Source organism: Macrobrachium rosenbergii, chromosome 19 (assembly GCF_040412425.1).
Source record: "Macrobrachium rosenbergii isolate ZJJX-2024 chromosome 19, ASM4041242v1, whole genome shotgun sequence".
Lineage (NCBI taxonomy): Eukaryota > Metazoa > Arthropoda > Malacostraca > Decapoda > Palaemonidae > Macrobrachium > Macrobrachium rosenbergii.
Genome location: NC_089759.1, coordinates 2,239,170 through 2,253,934, shown reverse-complemented (window position 1 = coordinate 2,253,934; position 14,765 = coordinate 2,239,170). Strand labels below are relative to the sequence as shown.

The following is a 14,765-nucleotide window of genomic DNA, read 5'->3' as shown; positions in this document are numbered from 1 at the left end:
AGGATAGTTAAGAGGTGGTAGGTTGGTGAGTGTATTGTCTTCCCTACTTTGGAATGAGATAAATTAGGTGTCATTCCTAGTACAAGGTATTCGAACTTTGTATGGATTTAGTTTGCATATTATGAGGTGAATCAAATAAACGAATGTTTAAAGTAGACAAATAAAGCATTATCTTCATGACAGTTGTTGACTTGTTGTCGCACATGTTGCTTATAATCATTTAAACTGTTACCACTACAGAACTACCAATTTTCCTTGTATTTTTTAATACAGTAATGACCTTTTTCTATTTGTCACATATTCCATAGTCTGGAAAATAATTGAACAATAGTGGGTTAAATGTGCAAATGGATGTATCTGAAGCATAACTGAAGGCTGCTAGCTGAATAATATCCTAGTTCAATGCTACAGTGGCTACATACGAAACGGGATGTCAGGTTTTAGGCATTCCCTAAAATTTGTGACCTTTTGACCTCTGATGACCCATTAAAGATAAATCTGCATATCAAACCATACTACTCTATGATGTGGCTCAATACAAACATGTTGATAGACCATACACTCCCCAGTGAGATTTGAGTCCAGAGTTATGTCAATTTGTGTTCCTCTTAGCCCAAAAGCGGCAGTGGCAAAATTTGGAGCCACACAATTTCAGCATCATGTGAGCGGTGTTGAGCCTGTACATTTTCAATGATAACATAAAAAGATGAAAATATATATCAGATACTAAAACTTACATGCACTTTTGCCAATTTTAGGAGGGGAGGCAGGTGCATGGTGAGCCTACTCAGCCCACGGATTATTAGCGTTGTTATAGGGTACTTAGGATTTTTTTTATTCAGAATTTATCAATTAAGTGGAGTCCACAGACGCATGTTAAATTATGCAGAGCAAGAGAAGATTTGTAGAGTTGAGTAAATATATATGGGGTCTTGAATTTGAGAAAAATAAAGCTAGTTGACAAGAGGATGACTAAGTACATGTCCTTGTGCATCCATGCATATTCCAACGCATCCATTCAAGAAGGAGATGCATGTCGGTGCTGTGAAAGTCTTGAGCTTGCCACATGCATGACTGGTTGTTTGGATCCAGAAAAGCAAACTGGTTCGCTGATTATACTCTGACGCTCCTTAGCACAAAAGAGGCACAGGAGGAGGACACTTCCTGTAAAAGTAACGGGTTTGTATAAAATAAACAATTAAAGACAAATTTCATTTGTTTTTATAGTAACCCCATTACTTGTATGTAGTCTGAATAGCAACTCGTGTGGGACGTTTCTAATTTTCTGGCCCCAGCCTCTATGGTGAATTCAAAAGGGACGCAACTTAAACTGGAACAGGCTCTTGAAATAGGGACTAACAAGAGATCAAGAGATGGACAGGGGCCTTATTAGTACAATAATATGTTGTGCTTAGTGTAAAGCATCCATAGGAAGACATGCACAGTTACCCTATCGATCGAGGTATGCTAGCTGTAAATAACCTCAGAGAAAAGTAAGAAAGAAAAGATAAGTTATCAAGATGATGAATCCCTTGACTGTGGAGTTTTTCCTTAAAACTATAATAGTATAGTATGGTAAGCTGCAACCAGCAGAGATTTATGAGTAAAAATTTCAGAATAAAACATTGCAAAAGTTATTTGACATTCAGGATCCAGCATTCAAGATTTAGTGTAGGCTTGAAAATTAATTTGGTTGATAAACCCTAAATCTCATGACCCTTTAATATTCTCCGTTAAGAAGTCACCTCCTCCGAAACATCCTCACAAGCCCTTGAAAATAATCCGTTTCAACCAAAATTAGTTCTCTCATCAACTGACATTTTCATCTGACCTGTTGATAGAAAACTCCATGAAATACCACTTCATATATTTTACTTCTACCAAGATACTCGCCGATGGCCCATACTGGACACGAAAAGGGGTCACTGTCCTCTTTTGCATGAAGGGCAAGAGATGGGATAGTGAAGGGTCTCCAGATGGTGAGGTCTTAGTTTTGCTGGCAAAATCTGGTAAGAAAGTAAGACTAACTGTATCAAAACCTTTGATTGGTCTGAGAGACCTATGAGAAGTTTGCTTTAAATGTTCATAAGGGCCCTTAGTTAAACTCTGAAGAATGAGCAGCAGATCCCTAACAAGGTGACATGATTGGTCTAACAACTATTCCACTTTCAAAGTGCTGGCATAATAAAAACTCATTTCTAAGGAAGAGCCGAGGTCTGTACCTTAAACTTCAAAAACCTGGGAAAGAGCTGACTGTTATCCCATAATGATAGGTGCAGCAAGTTTTTTGAGCGTGCAGAATCAACAAGAAGTCTACTATATCTGGAATAAGGTTTCCAATCCCCCTGCTCAGATTGATATAGATTTTTTCTTTTTTTTGCCCCTGAATGGTGAAAACCTTTGCTGTTGCCACTGAAAATATCCTCTGTGAACAAAGGTGTGCAATGGATAACTTCTGTAAGTGGATTTTGATGATTGTGGTGAAAAAGCAGGTGCCTCAGAAGAACTGTAGATCCACACAAGTTGAAAGTGGTTAGCCATCTTTCTCCGCTGCAACTTCTTAACTGTTCGAAGTGCAATTCACACTCCAACTAAAAAGTTTTTCAGTCCAAAAAATTTATAGACAATCATCTAGTGCCATTCCCAACTAGAGCAATATGTTAAGACAATAAACAAACACAAGATTTCCCTCAGTACAAGAACCAACCCCTCCTTCAGTTATGTGTAGTAGAGTCTGTACACACTTGGTATATTATAGATATACCCAAAACCAAGACAAAATACCGAATAAAACATATAAAATGTAAAGGCCCAAATTATACCATTTACATTGATGGCTCAGAATTTGTGTATGGTTTTTGATTTGCTGCATTATTGTCTAATACATAAAGTCAGTTATCTCTGCAAATTCATGCTTCAATTTTCACAGCAGAACTGCTTTTCCCATGATTGACTCAGTTTTATCTCACCCAGCCTGCACTCATATTACCTGTCACAAATTCTTTGCAATCGTTCATGAGGATTGTTTAGGAGTCTAGGATCAATAACGACTGGCTTAAATGAATTCACATTGTAGGTATCACCAGTGATGCAAAACGAGACTACAGAAGTTTTGAAGACTAAGGTCCAATGCCACACAAGCTGAATTCCCAGGACATGATAAAATGCACGAAGGCACCTTGAAAATCTATACGTTGTCTCAAAAACACCGTAGAGTGGCATGCGCTGTTATTGATAAGGAAGTCGTCAGAGCGGGTAGAATGTCAAACTATTCGTCAATTTTTGCAGCAAAGCTGACAGCCATTGAGAAAGCGCTTGAAGTAGGATATCTTAAGAGGGGTCACAATTTTACAATCTACTCTGACTCCCTTAGTAGCCTGTTAGCTGTAAAACATAAATTCTTCAAATCCAGTTATCATAAAAATTCGCGAATGGTTGTTTTGTAAAGTCACCAATTCGGCGCCAGGATAGTGTTTCGGCGGCGCCATTAATTAAGTCTCCGCTGAGCTTGTTTTCTTTGGTGACTTCCCGTTTTCTTCAAGCTAAATTAGTCACGCCTAAAACGTGCCAGGTCACGCATTTTTATCATTTTTACTTTATGGTATTTATACGAATGTCACACATTGTGTATCACATGTTTCTTCATTCACAGGCATCAAGACTGTATCTATATTGTGTCTCTGTATGTTTCGTATTGTAATTCGTACTCGTTCACTGTATATTATTGTTTATTGTTTCGACCTCAGGTCACAGTCAATTCCATTGTCTCTCACGGCCCGGCGTCAGTCGGCCGCAATATAAGCCGCCTGGATCTGTAATAAACCAGCAGTAACCTTTACCTGCTCGTTTCTTTGACACCTTTACAGTGGTGACCCCCGGAGTATCCCGGAGCCATTAGCGGACTCACACGGCGACTCAGTCTTGGCTCCAGGGTTTCTCCAAAAAACGCTCTTAGCGGCCTAAACACGGCGCTGTAACCAGCGTTTGAGCGTGCTGACTCTCGTCGGCGTACCCCATCAGCGTCACTCCGGGGTCCCACCAGGTACAGGGATTAATCAGACGCGTCCCTCGTCTTGGGGGGGGAGTATTTGTAAAGTCACCAATTCGGCGCCAGGATAGTGTTTCGGCGGCGCCATTAATTAAGTCTCCGCTGAGCTTGTTTTCTTTGGTGACTTCCCGTTTTCTTCAAGCTAAATTAGTCACGCCTAAAACGTGCCAGGTCACGCATTTTTATCATTTTTACTTTATGGTATTTATACGAATGTCACACATTGTGTATCACATGTTTCTTCATTCACAGGCATCAAGACTGTATCTATATTGTGTCTCTGTATGTTTCGTATTGTAATTCGTACTCGTTCACTGTATATTATTGTTTATTGTTTCGACCTCAGGTCACAGTCAATTCCATTGTCTCTCACGGCCCGGCGTCAGTCGGCCGCAATATAAGCCGCCTGGATCTGTAATAAACCAGCAGTAACCTTTACCTGCTCGTTTCTTTGACACCTTTACAGTTTCGCCTTGCTGGCAAGTCCGAAAGCATCATGATTTTTGGAGTTCCAGCTCATCTTTGTATTCAGGGAAGCGAACCAGCAGACGAGGAAGCAAAACAAACAGTCCTATCAAATATTATAAATTACAAGAAGATGCCTCAGTGCGACAGGAAAATCATAATTCGATCTTATTTTAGAAGAAAATGACATGACAGATGGAGCTTACAAAGCTAAAAACATAAAATACAAAATATATGCCCACCTGTAGAACATCAACCTTTGATTCATCAGTCTTTTAGAGGGTAAGAAATAAGGCTTTCTCGACTGAGAATTGGCATTTAATTTTGAACACAGTTCTATCCCATTAAGAGACAATCCTCCAGTGTGCTCACGTCAGACCAGCCTGACTTCTATGCTCTATGAGCAAGACCCCGTGCCAGCTTAAGGGTGGCTTAATCTAAACAATAACAACGGATGTATACAGCTAACCATCTTCCTAGAACAGTAGGCCTATATCCAGATTTTAACTCGTACATTTTGCGTGTATCCTTAATATGTTCTATTTGTATTACTCTCATGAAAAAAATTATTTGCATATCAAAGCTAAAGGTCTCAGGCCCTTTGTTGTCGGAATCTTTTTTGAGTGGAGTTTTTTTAACTGTATATCAGATTTTGTGTTGATTTTAAGTTTGCTATCTTTTGAAAGTGGTGCGTATTTTTTATCATCATAGAATTTTGTAATAAATCTTGAATAATAATGGTTTTAGTTCATCACGACCAGATGCTTTGTAACGCTCTTTTTTTTCAACTGGTCTATTATTTCATCTTAAGTTATATTTATTTATTTAATGGGTTCTTCATCCAGTTCAAGAATACTGTCAATGTTTTTATTTCTTTTTTTTCGTTCGTATGGATTTTCGATCGATTAACTGTTTTGCGGATTTCAAATAAAACTGCAAGTACTTTTCCATGACATTTATATTCCTCTGCTGTTTGTTCATTCTGTACTTCCTCTATTTTTTTTCTCACACCTTGTCATGTTTGTTTTTATTAGTTGACTATCTGGCATTTTCATTTGGAATCTTTTGTTTCTTTTCACACACGTCAGTACAATCATCATGTCACTCACTCTTCCATTTGTACAATTATTATGTCTATGTTGCATTTTTGTTTGTCTACAAACCCCCATGTCTTATTTTAGGCCTTTTGCTCAGTCTGTAATATTACCCTTTTTAATTTTGTGAATGTTAGATTTTTTCCGTTAAAACTCCATAATGGCAGGGCAGCCGATCGAGACTACAAAGACTAGCCCAAAGCCAAATCAAAGCCCTCCAAAAAGAAGACAGTGCTTACCCCATACAAATGGGAAAAAAAGCACGTTAAAAAAGAAGAACGTAATAACGTATGGAAACGTCATCAATTCTCACTCATCTCACGAGCTATCGCGATGGTTTTGTATCGTATTACTTTCTCTTAAGTGTATTATCATTTCCTTTTATAGTTTTACTCATTATTTGCCTGTTAAAATTCAATAATGCCTCTTATTCAGTAGCTTCATCTGGTGGCTTCATGTCCATGCACGTTCATAATTTCTAGTACAGCTCGCAAATCATTTCCATTCACGTTATGCATGTTCTTATTGTAAGTTGTATTTTTTACGATGATACTTTTCCGTACCGAAGTAGCTTCTTATCTGGTGGGATCAGGGGAGTTCCTAGACATTTTGGGGCCCAGGAGCCACTGTCCCATTGTGGGCCCCTCTTAATGGGTGCGAGGCGAGCGAAGCGAGCAAATGCAGTGGGGGGTTGCGGGGGAGAAAATTTTTAGAATATGACCAATTGTAGGATAATTTTAAAGGCACTTGTAAATGCAAATTTCAGAAATTTAGCTTGTCCTGTCATAGCAGTAATGGTTATATTTCGCATTTTCGGGCTGCCCTCGCTTTGGGGCCCAGGGGTTGATTTCAAGCAACCCCCCCCCCCTTCAAGAACGTCTCTAGGGAGGATCTGATTGATAAATGAAATGTCATGTTGTGGTCATCAATGCGTTGTAAGTGTTGGTTTTTTAATCACCCCTAAACTTTTTGCGATGTCATTCGTAAACTCGAGTGCCATCCACCGATGGCTGTGGCGTCTCGTAAACAATATACGAAAGTCTCCCCTGTGTACTGTCGGACTCCGACTGTCGTCAGTGTAGCAAGGTGTGTTTGTGTGTGTGACTTGTAACACCCCAGGAATGCCCTCGACGTGCTTCGAATTGATAATGTGATGAGCGAAAGTGTGCTGGAAATTGCTGCTTCCGGCGTGAACTCCACGTTATCGAGCTTGAGTTCTGCCGTCAGGCTCCTGCTGAGCACAAGCCTCCGCCTCCTGCTGGATGAGAGTGGCGAGCTCTCCCTGCAGCAGCCCTTCTGCCACGTCGCAGGTAATTCGTTGCGTCTTGTGACGGGGCTGGAAGCTTTTCAGCTCCTTCAGCACTGACTGACATCGCGCACATTGCTCAAGAGGTGATGAGGTCCTTCTTGCGATGAAATGAGCCGCTGCTGTCAGACCCCAAGGACGTTTCCCGTGACGTCGCCAGGCTGCTGACGGCCGCACCTTTTTTTCATTCGCCCCCACCAGGCCTGCCTCTACAGGAAACCTACTGTAGGCCCAGCCTAGGCCTGTCGGGGCGTATGCATAGTAGGGAGGAGGGAGGGAGGGTGGGTGGGCGCCAGAAACCCTAACCAGACCCGACCTTCCTAACCTAACTTGGGTGCCGTACCCTGACCTGGCAAGGGAAGGCTTCACCTTTCCCCCTGGACCCCCTAAGTAACTGAATGTCCCTGTCTCCCTAACTATAGCAAAGTGCAGGGCTCTTTGCAGCTAAGCCCCACCCACTGCAAGCCAGCGATTGGCTAGCCAGTCAAATTTAACTCAAGTTGCGCGGCCCGATTCCTGCCAGTTGCCGACAGGGACAAGTTACAACTATTTTAGGGGGTGCGTCCCCCCCCAACCTGGTCAGGGCATCTCACCCCAAGTTAGGTTAGGTAGGTGAGATCTGGTTAGGTCAGGACCCAGCATTATAGGAAAGGTTACATCTAATCATGCATGAGGAACCTGTCCCTTTCGACGACTGGCGGGAATCGGGCTGCGCAACTCGAGTCGAGTTTTACTGGCCGGCTCTCGAAAGGGGAATGACGTCACTCTAGTTAACAGTCCAAATGATTGCTAGTACAGCTCTGACTCCTTTTGTTGACGTTGAGCTCCGGGCATGAGCGATGACACCACAGGTTTGGGTTCCCGGAGTTGTCGACTCTGTTACTGATCTCTCCGACAAAAGTTATATAATATCGATACAAAGATCTTCGATCATTCTGCCTGTACATCTTGTTCTTTATCTTGCTTTTTTTAAAAGTTGGTGTTGGCCTTTGTAAGTGAACCTGCATGTCCAATGTTGATGTCATTGTGAGACTAGCCCTACAGGGAATAGGCCTGCACGTCAATTTCATATATTGTGATGTGATGACGGGGCGTAATATAGTAGCTCTGCCTTTACGGTATATAATGTTTATGTATACGGCAAAATGTACACGTATGAGCACGTGCATATACACGTGTACATTTGTCGATTGCCATAGTAAATGTGACGCCTCTTATACCACAGAATAAGAGTAAAATTTTGTGGGCATGTAACCAATGGCACACTCAGACCAACCATAGGACTGTCTCAGCCTCACACAGAACTATCAAACTGCTTGCAATGAATTATTTAGAAAATATATTTACAAAAGGGATAAATTATATTACTGTGATAGTAAATATAAGGCTGCTGTAGCATTTCAATGAAAATGAAGGCTATGGTAGGAAGGCATCTCTCTCTCTCTCTCTCTCTCTCTCTCTCTCTCTCTCTCTCTCTCTCTCTCTTCATTTTATTTTGTAGTCTGCATATATTGAAATGCAAAAAGGTGTATATTTATAACATGGAAAATATGAGAAAATGAATGACAAAGTAACATCACGTTTATGTATAAAACTGTACTGTACAAGTGAATCAACATACACGCTTAAAAAATCAATCCCTCTCATATCTCAGCAAGAGAGAGAGAGAGAGAGATTAGTGGTCAAACGTTTTGTAGGACAGATTTATTTAATTTTTATAAAAAACTTTATAGATGTTTTGCTGTGTTTACATTAATATTAGTAAATAATTTTTTATCATAAAAATGTATTTAGCCTTGAAAATAAAATGAAAATACAGTAATTAGTGAATATTGCTCAGTGAAAAAATGTGCAAATCGGTGACAGTTCCCGTGTAAAATTGAAAGATATGTTCCACAAAAATCCACGGCAAAGTGAAGCTCGGAAAAGGGAGGGTCCACCGTATGATACCTGTAATCGTAATAACAATTCAGCTCAGGGCCATATACAAAGTAGACAATACAATACACAATCTAGATACACTAGATAAAATCATGAAAATGGTAATTGCCAATATATACAGTACTTAACATTAAACAGTTCATAAAAATAAAAAAAAAAGTGAAGAATTCCTTACCTAAACAATTTATAAAAATGACAGAGAGAGAGAGAGAGAGAGAGACTCTGTTTGGCCAGGTGCTATGTCAGTATGTTAAGATGATTGACAGTTAGGCCTACACCCCTCCCCCTAAATGGGAGACTTCGTCAAAGATTGGGAAAAGCAAAGAAGTGTGCTAAAATCTTAACTAATTTACTGTATTTTCCATAATGAATTGATATTTGTTCCGACACGATATACAAACCGTCGGTCGTTTACATTAGGAATCACTTTCAACGGAGCTGGAAACGGCCGTTGAACTTTCGAACAAGGTGATTAGGCAGTTAACCACCGTCCAGGAGGCGGGGGTACCGCCTGCCCGGATGTCAACATTCCAATTTTGCTTTCGGCCGTCGTGCGCTGCAGACGTGTTCTCTTGCTCTCTGCCCTGACCGCCTTTGAGCTGTTTTTCCTGGTGGGATCTTTCTTGTTTTTGCTTGTTATTATCAACATTAATGTGGACAAACACCGTAAGCCCTCCTTCCCCCAGCGTGTGTGTCCTGGGGTGGGAGGGAAGAAATATAATACTTTTCTGATGATTATATTTGAAAAGCGTCGTAACCTTGGAACGTCGTAAGCCGGACCCGTTGTAAACCGGGGACTGCCTGTTTGTCCATGCTCCTTTCCACCTCCTAACAATGTGGAATCATCTGTGTAATTACTTGGTAAGTTACTTATATAAAAATGACATTTTTATGGTAAAATAATTACATGATCGGAGCTCACCCTTCTCCCCTTGCGTGGACATTAGAGCATAAAACAAATTGAGCTCTCCGCTGGGTTTTTTCTTCGAGTCTCATGTGGTGGCCAGGACCTTGTCACCTACACAATAACGATAACAGCACCACTGCGCAAATTTTGAATTTTCAAGCTGTCATAGGCTAGGGAACCAATAGCTATGTAATTAGGCTACTTGGTCAGTATGTATAAAACTTTGGTAATTTTTCGGAAGACTCCAGCCAGCCGTTTGCATGGAAAACCAAATTTTCTGGTAGTTTTTTTGTTGTTTAGTTGTGCTCTGATGATGATATCTCGCGCAAATGTATAGTTTGCCCCCTTACTCTATATGTATGCAAAAGGAATGGGTAGTCTCGAGTACGCCGCGGCAAAACGGCGCTTCGCGCCTTATTTGCATTTTTTAAAGATTGTCGCAGGCACGTATATATGGCAAGCGGTAATATTGCGCTGCGCGCGCCCGCCACAGGGGTCACAGGACATTAGCAATTAGTCAATGCATTAAAAAATGACACTTCTAGACTAGATTTTGTTTCCTTACCTTACTACTCGAGTCTGATGTTTCAGCAACACCACCAGGGTGAACGTAGAACACAATCCTTGCCACACTTGGGACACTTCACCTTCTTTGGAAGAACGCCGTGATCTCTGAAAAATTGTACAGATTCGTCATTTTTCTTAAAAAACCGGCTAATAGCCTCATATTCAGTTACAGCACAACCGTCACAATTGGAAGCCATGACTACACTAACTTGGTTTTCAGTCCGAACGGCTTTTTCCAACGACATGCTTGGAAACACGAAAGAAAAGTACTGTATAAAAAATATCTGAATTCTGATTGGACGATTCAAAATTCAACTCCAGTAGGTCAGCACAGATAAGGAACAACTGAGGGGAACGCATGCGCAAACGGGTTGTCGTCGTAAAACACACCAACTGAAGTCCAGCAAAAAGCAGGTGCCAATAGTAATGCTTTTACTACAGGTACTGTATTCTAATTGAAGAATCTTGTTTAGTGGGTGGAGTCATGGCGCATGTAGGCGAAAATTGTCACAATGTGCATTTATCAGGAGTGAAAACAAACATACGAACGTAACAAGAGCTACCCATCTTAACAGTGAAAACATAAACAATGGACTTAGAAAAAACTTAACTTATGTAAGTTTAGTATTTTTTTCTCTGTTATTAATCATTTGCGAAGATAATGCATAGAGAAGAAGTTTGTAGTTTTTATGTCTTTTATTCAAGAAAAATATAAATTTTAATGTAGAAGGTGGCTGGAGTCTAATGAAAAATAACCAAAACTTTATCATAAAAATGTCATTTTGGTCAGTACAAGGTTTTTCTGAATTGGTTAGGAAACTGGTCCGGATCCTCCCATAGTGTGCGATCATTTTCGCGTTTCCTTATAAGAGGTAAGATGTCGGTGCCCTCACCCATCTGTAGCCTGAGTCTATGACTACCCTGAGACAGTTGGAAGAGTCCGCTGCCAGGGAACCAGGTCGGTTCTCAGGGCGATGTGGTTCCATGTAATACGTTAGCCGAAAGATCATTTGGTAAACGTTAATCTTCGCTACCTATGCGATGTCTGCCATCATCGACCCCGATAGTACTAATACTATAGGTATACAGTAGGCAGTTTTTAAAAAAATAATATCTGTAGCGAGTTTTACTTGTTCCGTTATGTGGACTCGGTTGATTGCTTAACCAATCTCTTCATCTTCTGCTCATTCTAAAGTGTCGTCTGCTTGCCTGTTCCTCATCTCCGTCGAAGTGCACTTGTTCGTTCTTTACATAATTTTTTTCGGCTTTAGTCGTCAAATCTCCTATGTCTGCCTCGATTTATGTCTCTCTCTCCAAATCTACCATGGTTACAGTATCTTCTGTTGTTTCCAAGCTAGATAATATTCTAGCTACATAGCTTTCTAAGGATGTGTCATATGGGAATGCTGTCAGGTCTGTTGACTCGCTTTCAGATGAGGCTGGAGAGTCATTGTAACTGCTCTCCTTCCCCCTGGCCTACCAGCATTTCCCATTTTCTTTTTACACCTCATTTTCTTTCACTCAGCTGACTTGTGTGGACTCAGGTGAGTACTTCAGATTGCGTTTCCCTGTCTCCCTTTCATCAAGTCGTGGATGCAATGCAGGTACTCAGCTGCTGTCGCCCTCTGGTGGAAGGCAAGTTTGACTGAGGGTCTCCTTCGGTTTGATCGGCTTTTGCTGGAGCGCTGTGCTTCACTGTATCCTCATTTAGTTGAGGAAAGAGGCCACATAGAGAGTAGGTCTTGCTTGTCCTCGAGCATTTCAGCTCCCTTTAAGTATTTGGAGAACAGAACCCAAGCTTTCTTCTTCAATTGCAGCGCGTTTTGTAAGTTTTCTCGTACCCAGCACACAAAGCCCCCTTAGGACTGCCAGGGCTTTTCTGGTTTTTTATGAAGTCGCGGAGTAATCGGCGCTTAAACCATCTTCAGGAGAAGATTTGGTTTCTATTCTCCTTCCTGTGAAGAGACGAACTCAAGACTGACTGCTTTGGATATGCTGAAATGGAGTCTAAGTTTAGATTGTTGAAGTTTTTATCTTTTATTGAACTTTTGCTCAGTGTATTGCCCCTTCTCTGTGTCAGCTTAGAGAGGTTGAGGGCCAGCTTAGTGTGTTTTTGGCACCAGCTTAGGGAGTTTGTGAAGCCAGCTTTAAGGGTTTTTGGTGCCAGCTGGAGTTTAGCGAGGAAGAGTGTTAGTGTTTTACTGGTTTCTGATGCTGCAGGCTAATGTTCTCATACTTAAAGTAACTCGTCTTGGAAGAAATGAGAACGCTTATGTTCATATCTGTAGTAAAGACTTATGCTGCACAGGCTAAGGATCTGTTGCTTCACCTGGCTCAGTCTCTGTGCATTATGACTTTCAGTTGACTTTCGTAACTCCTCATTCTTATCTAGTGATGTGGGGAAGATACTTGAAATTTGCAGGCTTGCCTGTCAGAAGATGAATAGGCACTTGCTTCTTGAAGAACTTTAGCCCTGAAGGAAGCTTGCTAAGCGGTAAGGGTTTTCTATGTTAGGAAACATGGCATCACTGGAGATTTTGTCAGAATAATCAGGCTTAAGTACAGTACAGTCTCAGCATAAGAGATTACAACTTACAGCTAATGTTCATTAAACTTGGAAGTAATCCAGGACCATCACTATCACCAGGTTCTGTAGGAGGGACACTGAAACCAAGAGTTGACCATTTTATTCTTAAACCTACGTCCAGGTTTTGTTTTTTTCCCTCTGTCATGTAACACGAAACAAAGGATTTTGAGTAGTGTTGTTACACTTGCATTCAACATAGAATGGTTAACACTACACCTGATAAAGCTTACTAAATGTCAGGGCAGTGGAAAGACCATCGAAGGTGCCTAGCAGGTTTATCCGTGGTCAGAAACAAAGTCGTACTGGAAAGATTGCTTTTTTGAGTGAAATGAACAACTTGCTATTGGTTTGATAATTCATTCTGCAGAAGGACAGTGTTTTTGGCGATTGGAGATTCAGAAAGAATAAAACTACTTACAGAGTGGCCATTACATCCTCAAGTTCGATAGTTGCTGTGGGATTAGAGGAGCTCCCAAATGTAGACTTACTAGCATGCAGATTAACAAAAACAACCAGTCAATTACTACTCCGTTGAGGGCCCTCAGGCTTGAGCAGTGGATGTGTTTATTTAAGTTTGGCCTGATTCAGACTCATAGGTCTTTCCCCTCTATCTACCCTAAGGAAGTATTGAGCAGATTTCAAGTTCAAGAATTGCTCAGTGACTCCTGTAGATCCCTAGTAGCCTGAAAGCAAATGATATTTTAACTTTCTAGCTCTCTTGGTAGATATCTGTCTTATTCTTCCATTAAGAGGAAATCTACTCAAACTACAGAATTCCATGCACTTCCACTAACTTCTGCATCACTTCTGCATCTCACACTTAACTGCTTGGAGATGCTCGACTGTCTCCTCCCAATAATCTTGGTGTTGTGTCAGAAACAGTGGTTTATGTATTGCCCAGGGTGCTGTTCTAGAGGAATTTTCAGCACCTGGAACCTTGTAGACATCAAAGCTTCTCTGCTTTCTTAGATATAGTAAGATTGTTTTGCTGTCTACTTTCAAGGTTATCATTCCAAGGGAAATATCATTCCATACTTTCCTTGGTATTGCATCATGTGTTATTACATCTGGCTGATGATTAGCACCTTAAGGTGTTGAGATCAGTTGAGACTGAAGCCCCTTCAACTCGGTATCAGTCTCTCTCTCTGGAATTTAGATGTAGGTCTGAATTTTATATGCAGATTCTTTTGAGCCTCTGGAATGAGTTCCATTGAACTATTTACTATGAAACCTCCTTTTATTTAGCACTATTGGCAGTTCAATAGAGTAAATTTATTGCAAGCACTCTCCTTAAGGCTGTTTGTTGTAAAAGGAATGCTATTTTATCTTTTTGCCTTAGAGCTGAGAATGATGTTAGGGCTAAGTTTTTCAGAGAACTGCAAGAATTACAATTTAACCTCTTTGTTTGGGAAGAAGAGGAAGCACTTCTCTGTCCTGTTGGGGCAATTAAAACTTAGGTTAAGCCTGGATGAGGTAGTTATTCTTTTGCTTTGTGATTTTAGAAACCTAGAAGATCTTTGTCAAAGGTTAAGCCTGGAAGAGGCAAAGTTAACCTTTTGTTTTGTGGTTTTAGAAAACCTAGCTGTTTTTGTCAGTGGTTAAGCTGAAGGAGGCAAAGTTAACTTTTTGTTTTGTGACTTTAGAAAACCTAGAATGTCTTTGTCAAAGGTTAAGCCTGGAAGAGGCAAAGTTAACCTTTTGTTTTGTGGTTTTAGAAAACCTAGCTGTTTTTGTAAGTGGTTAAGCTGAAGGAGGCAAAGTTAACCTTTTGTTTTGTGGTATTAGAAACCTGAGCATCTTTGTCAAAGAACACGAGGTTCCCTAATTAGGCTAGTGCATGAGAACTACCT

The 14,765-nt window shown here is 40.8% G+C and overlaps 1 protein-coding gene across 1 annotated transcript in view; it reads left to right on the top strand.

Annotated features, from left to right (window-relative positions):
• Nucleotides 1-6,630: 6,630 nt before the first annotated feature.
• The window catches only part of LOC136848386 (UBX domain-containing protein 6-like), a 77,894-nt gene continuing 69,759 nt past the window's right edge, over nt 6,631-14,765 (top strand). The window contains exon 1 of the mRNA XM_067120680.1: nt 6,631-6,917. The gene's annotated coding sequence lies outside the window, so the exon portion shown is untranslated. The remainder of the gene's footprint in view (nt 6,918-14,765) is intronic.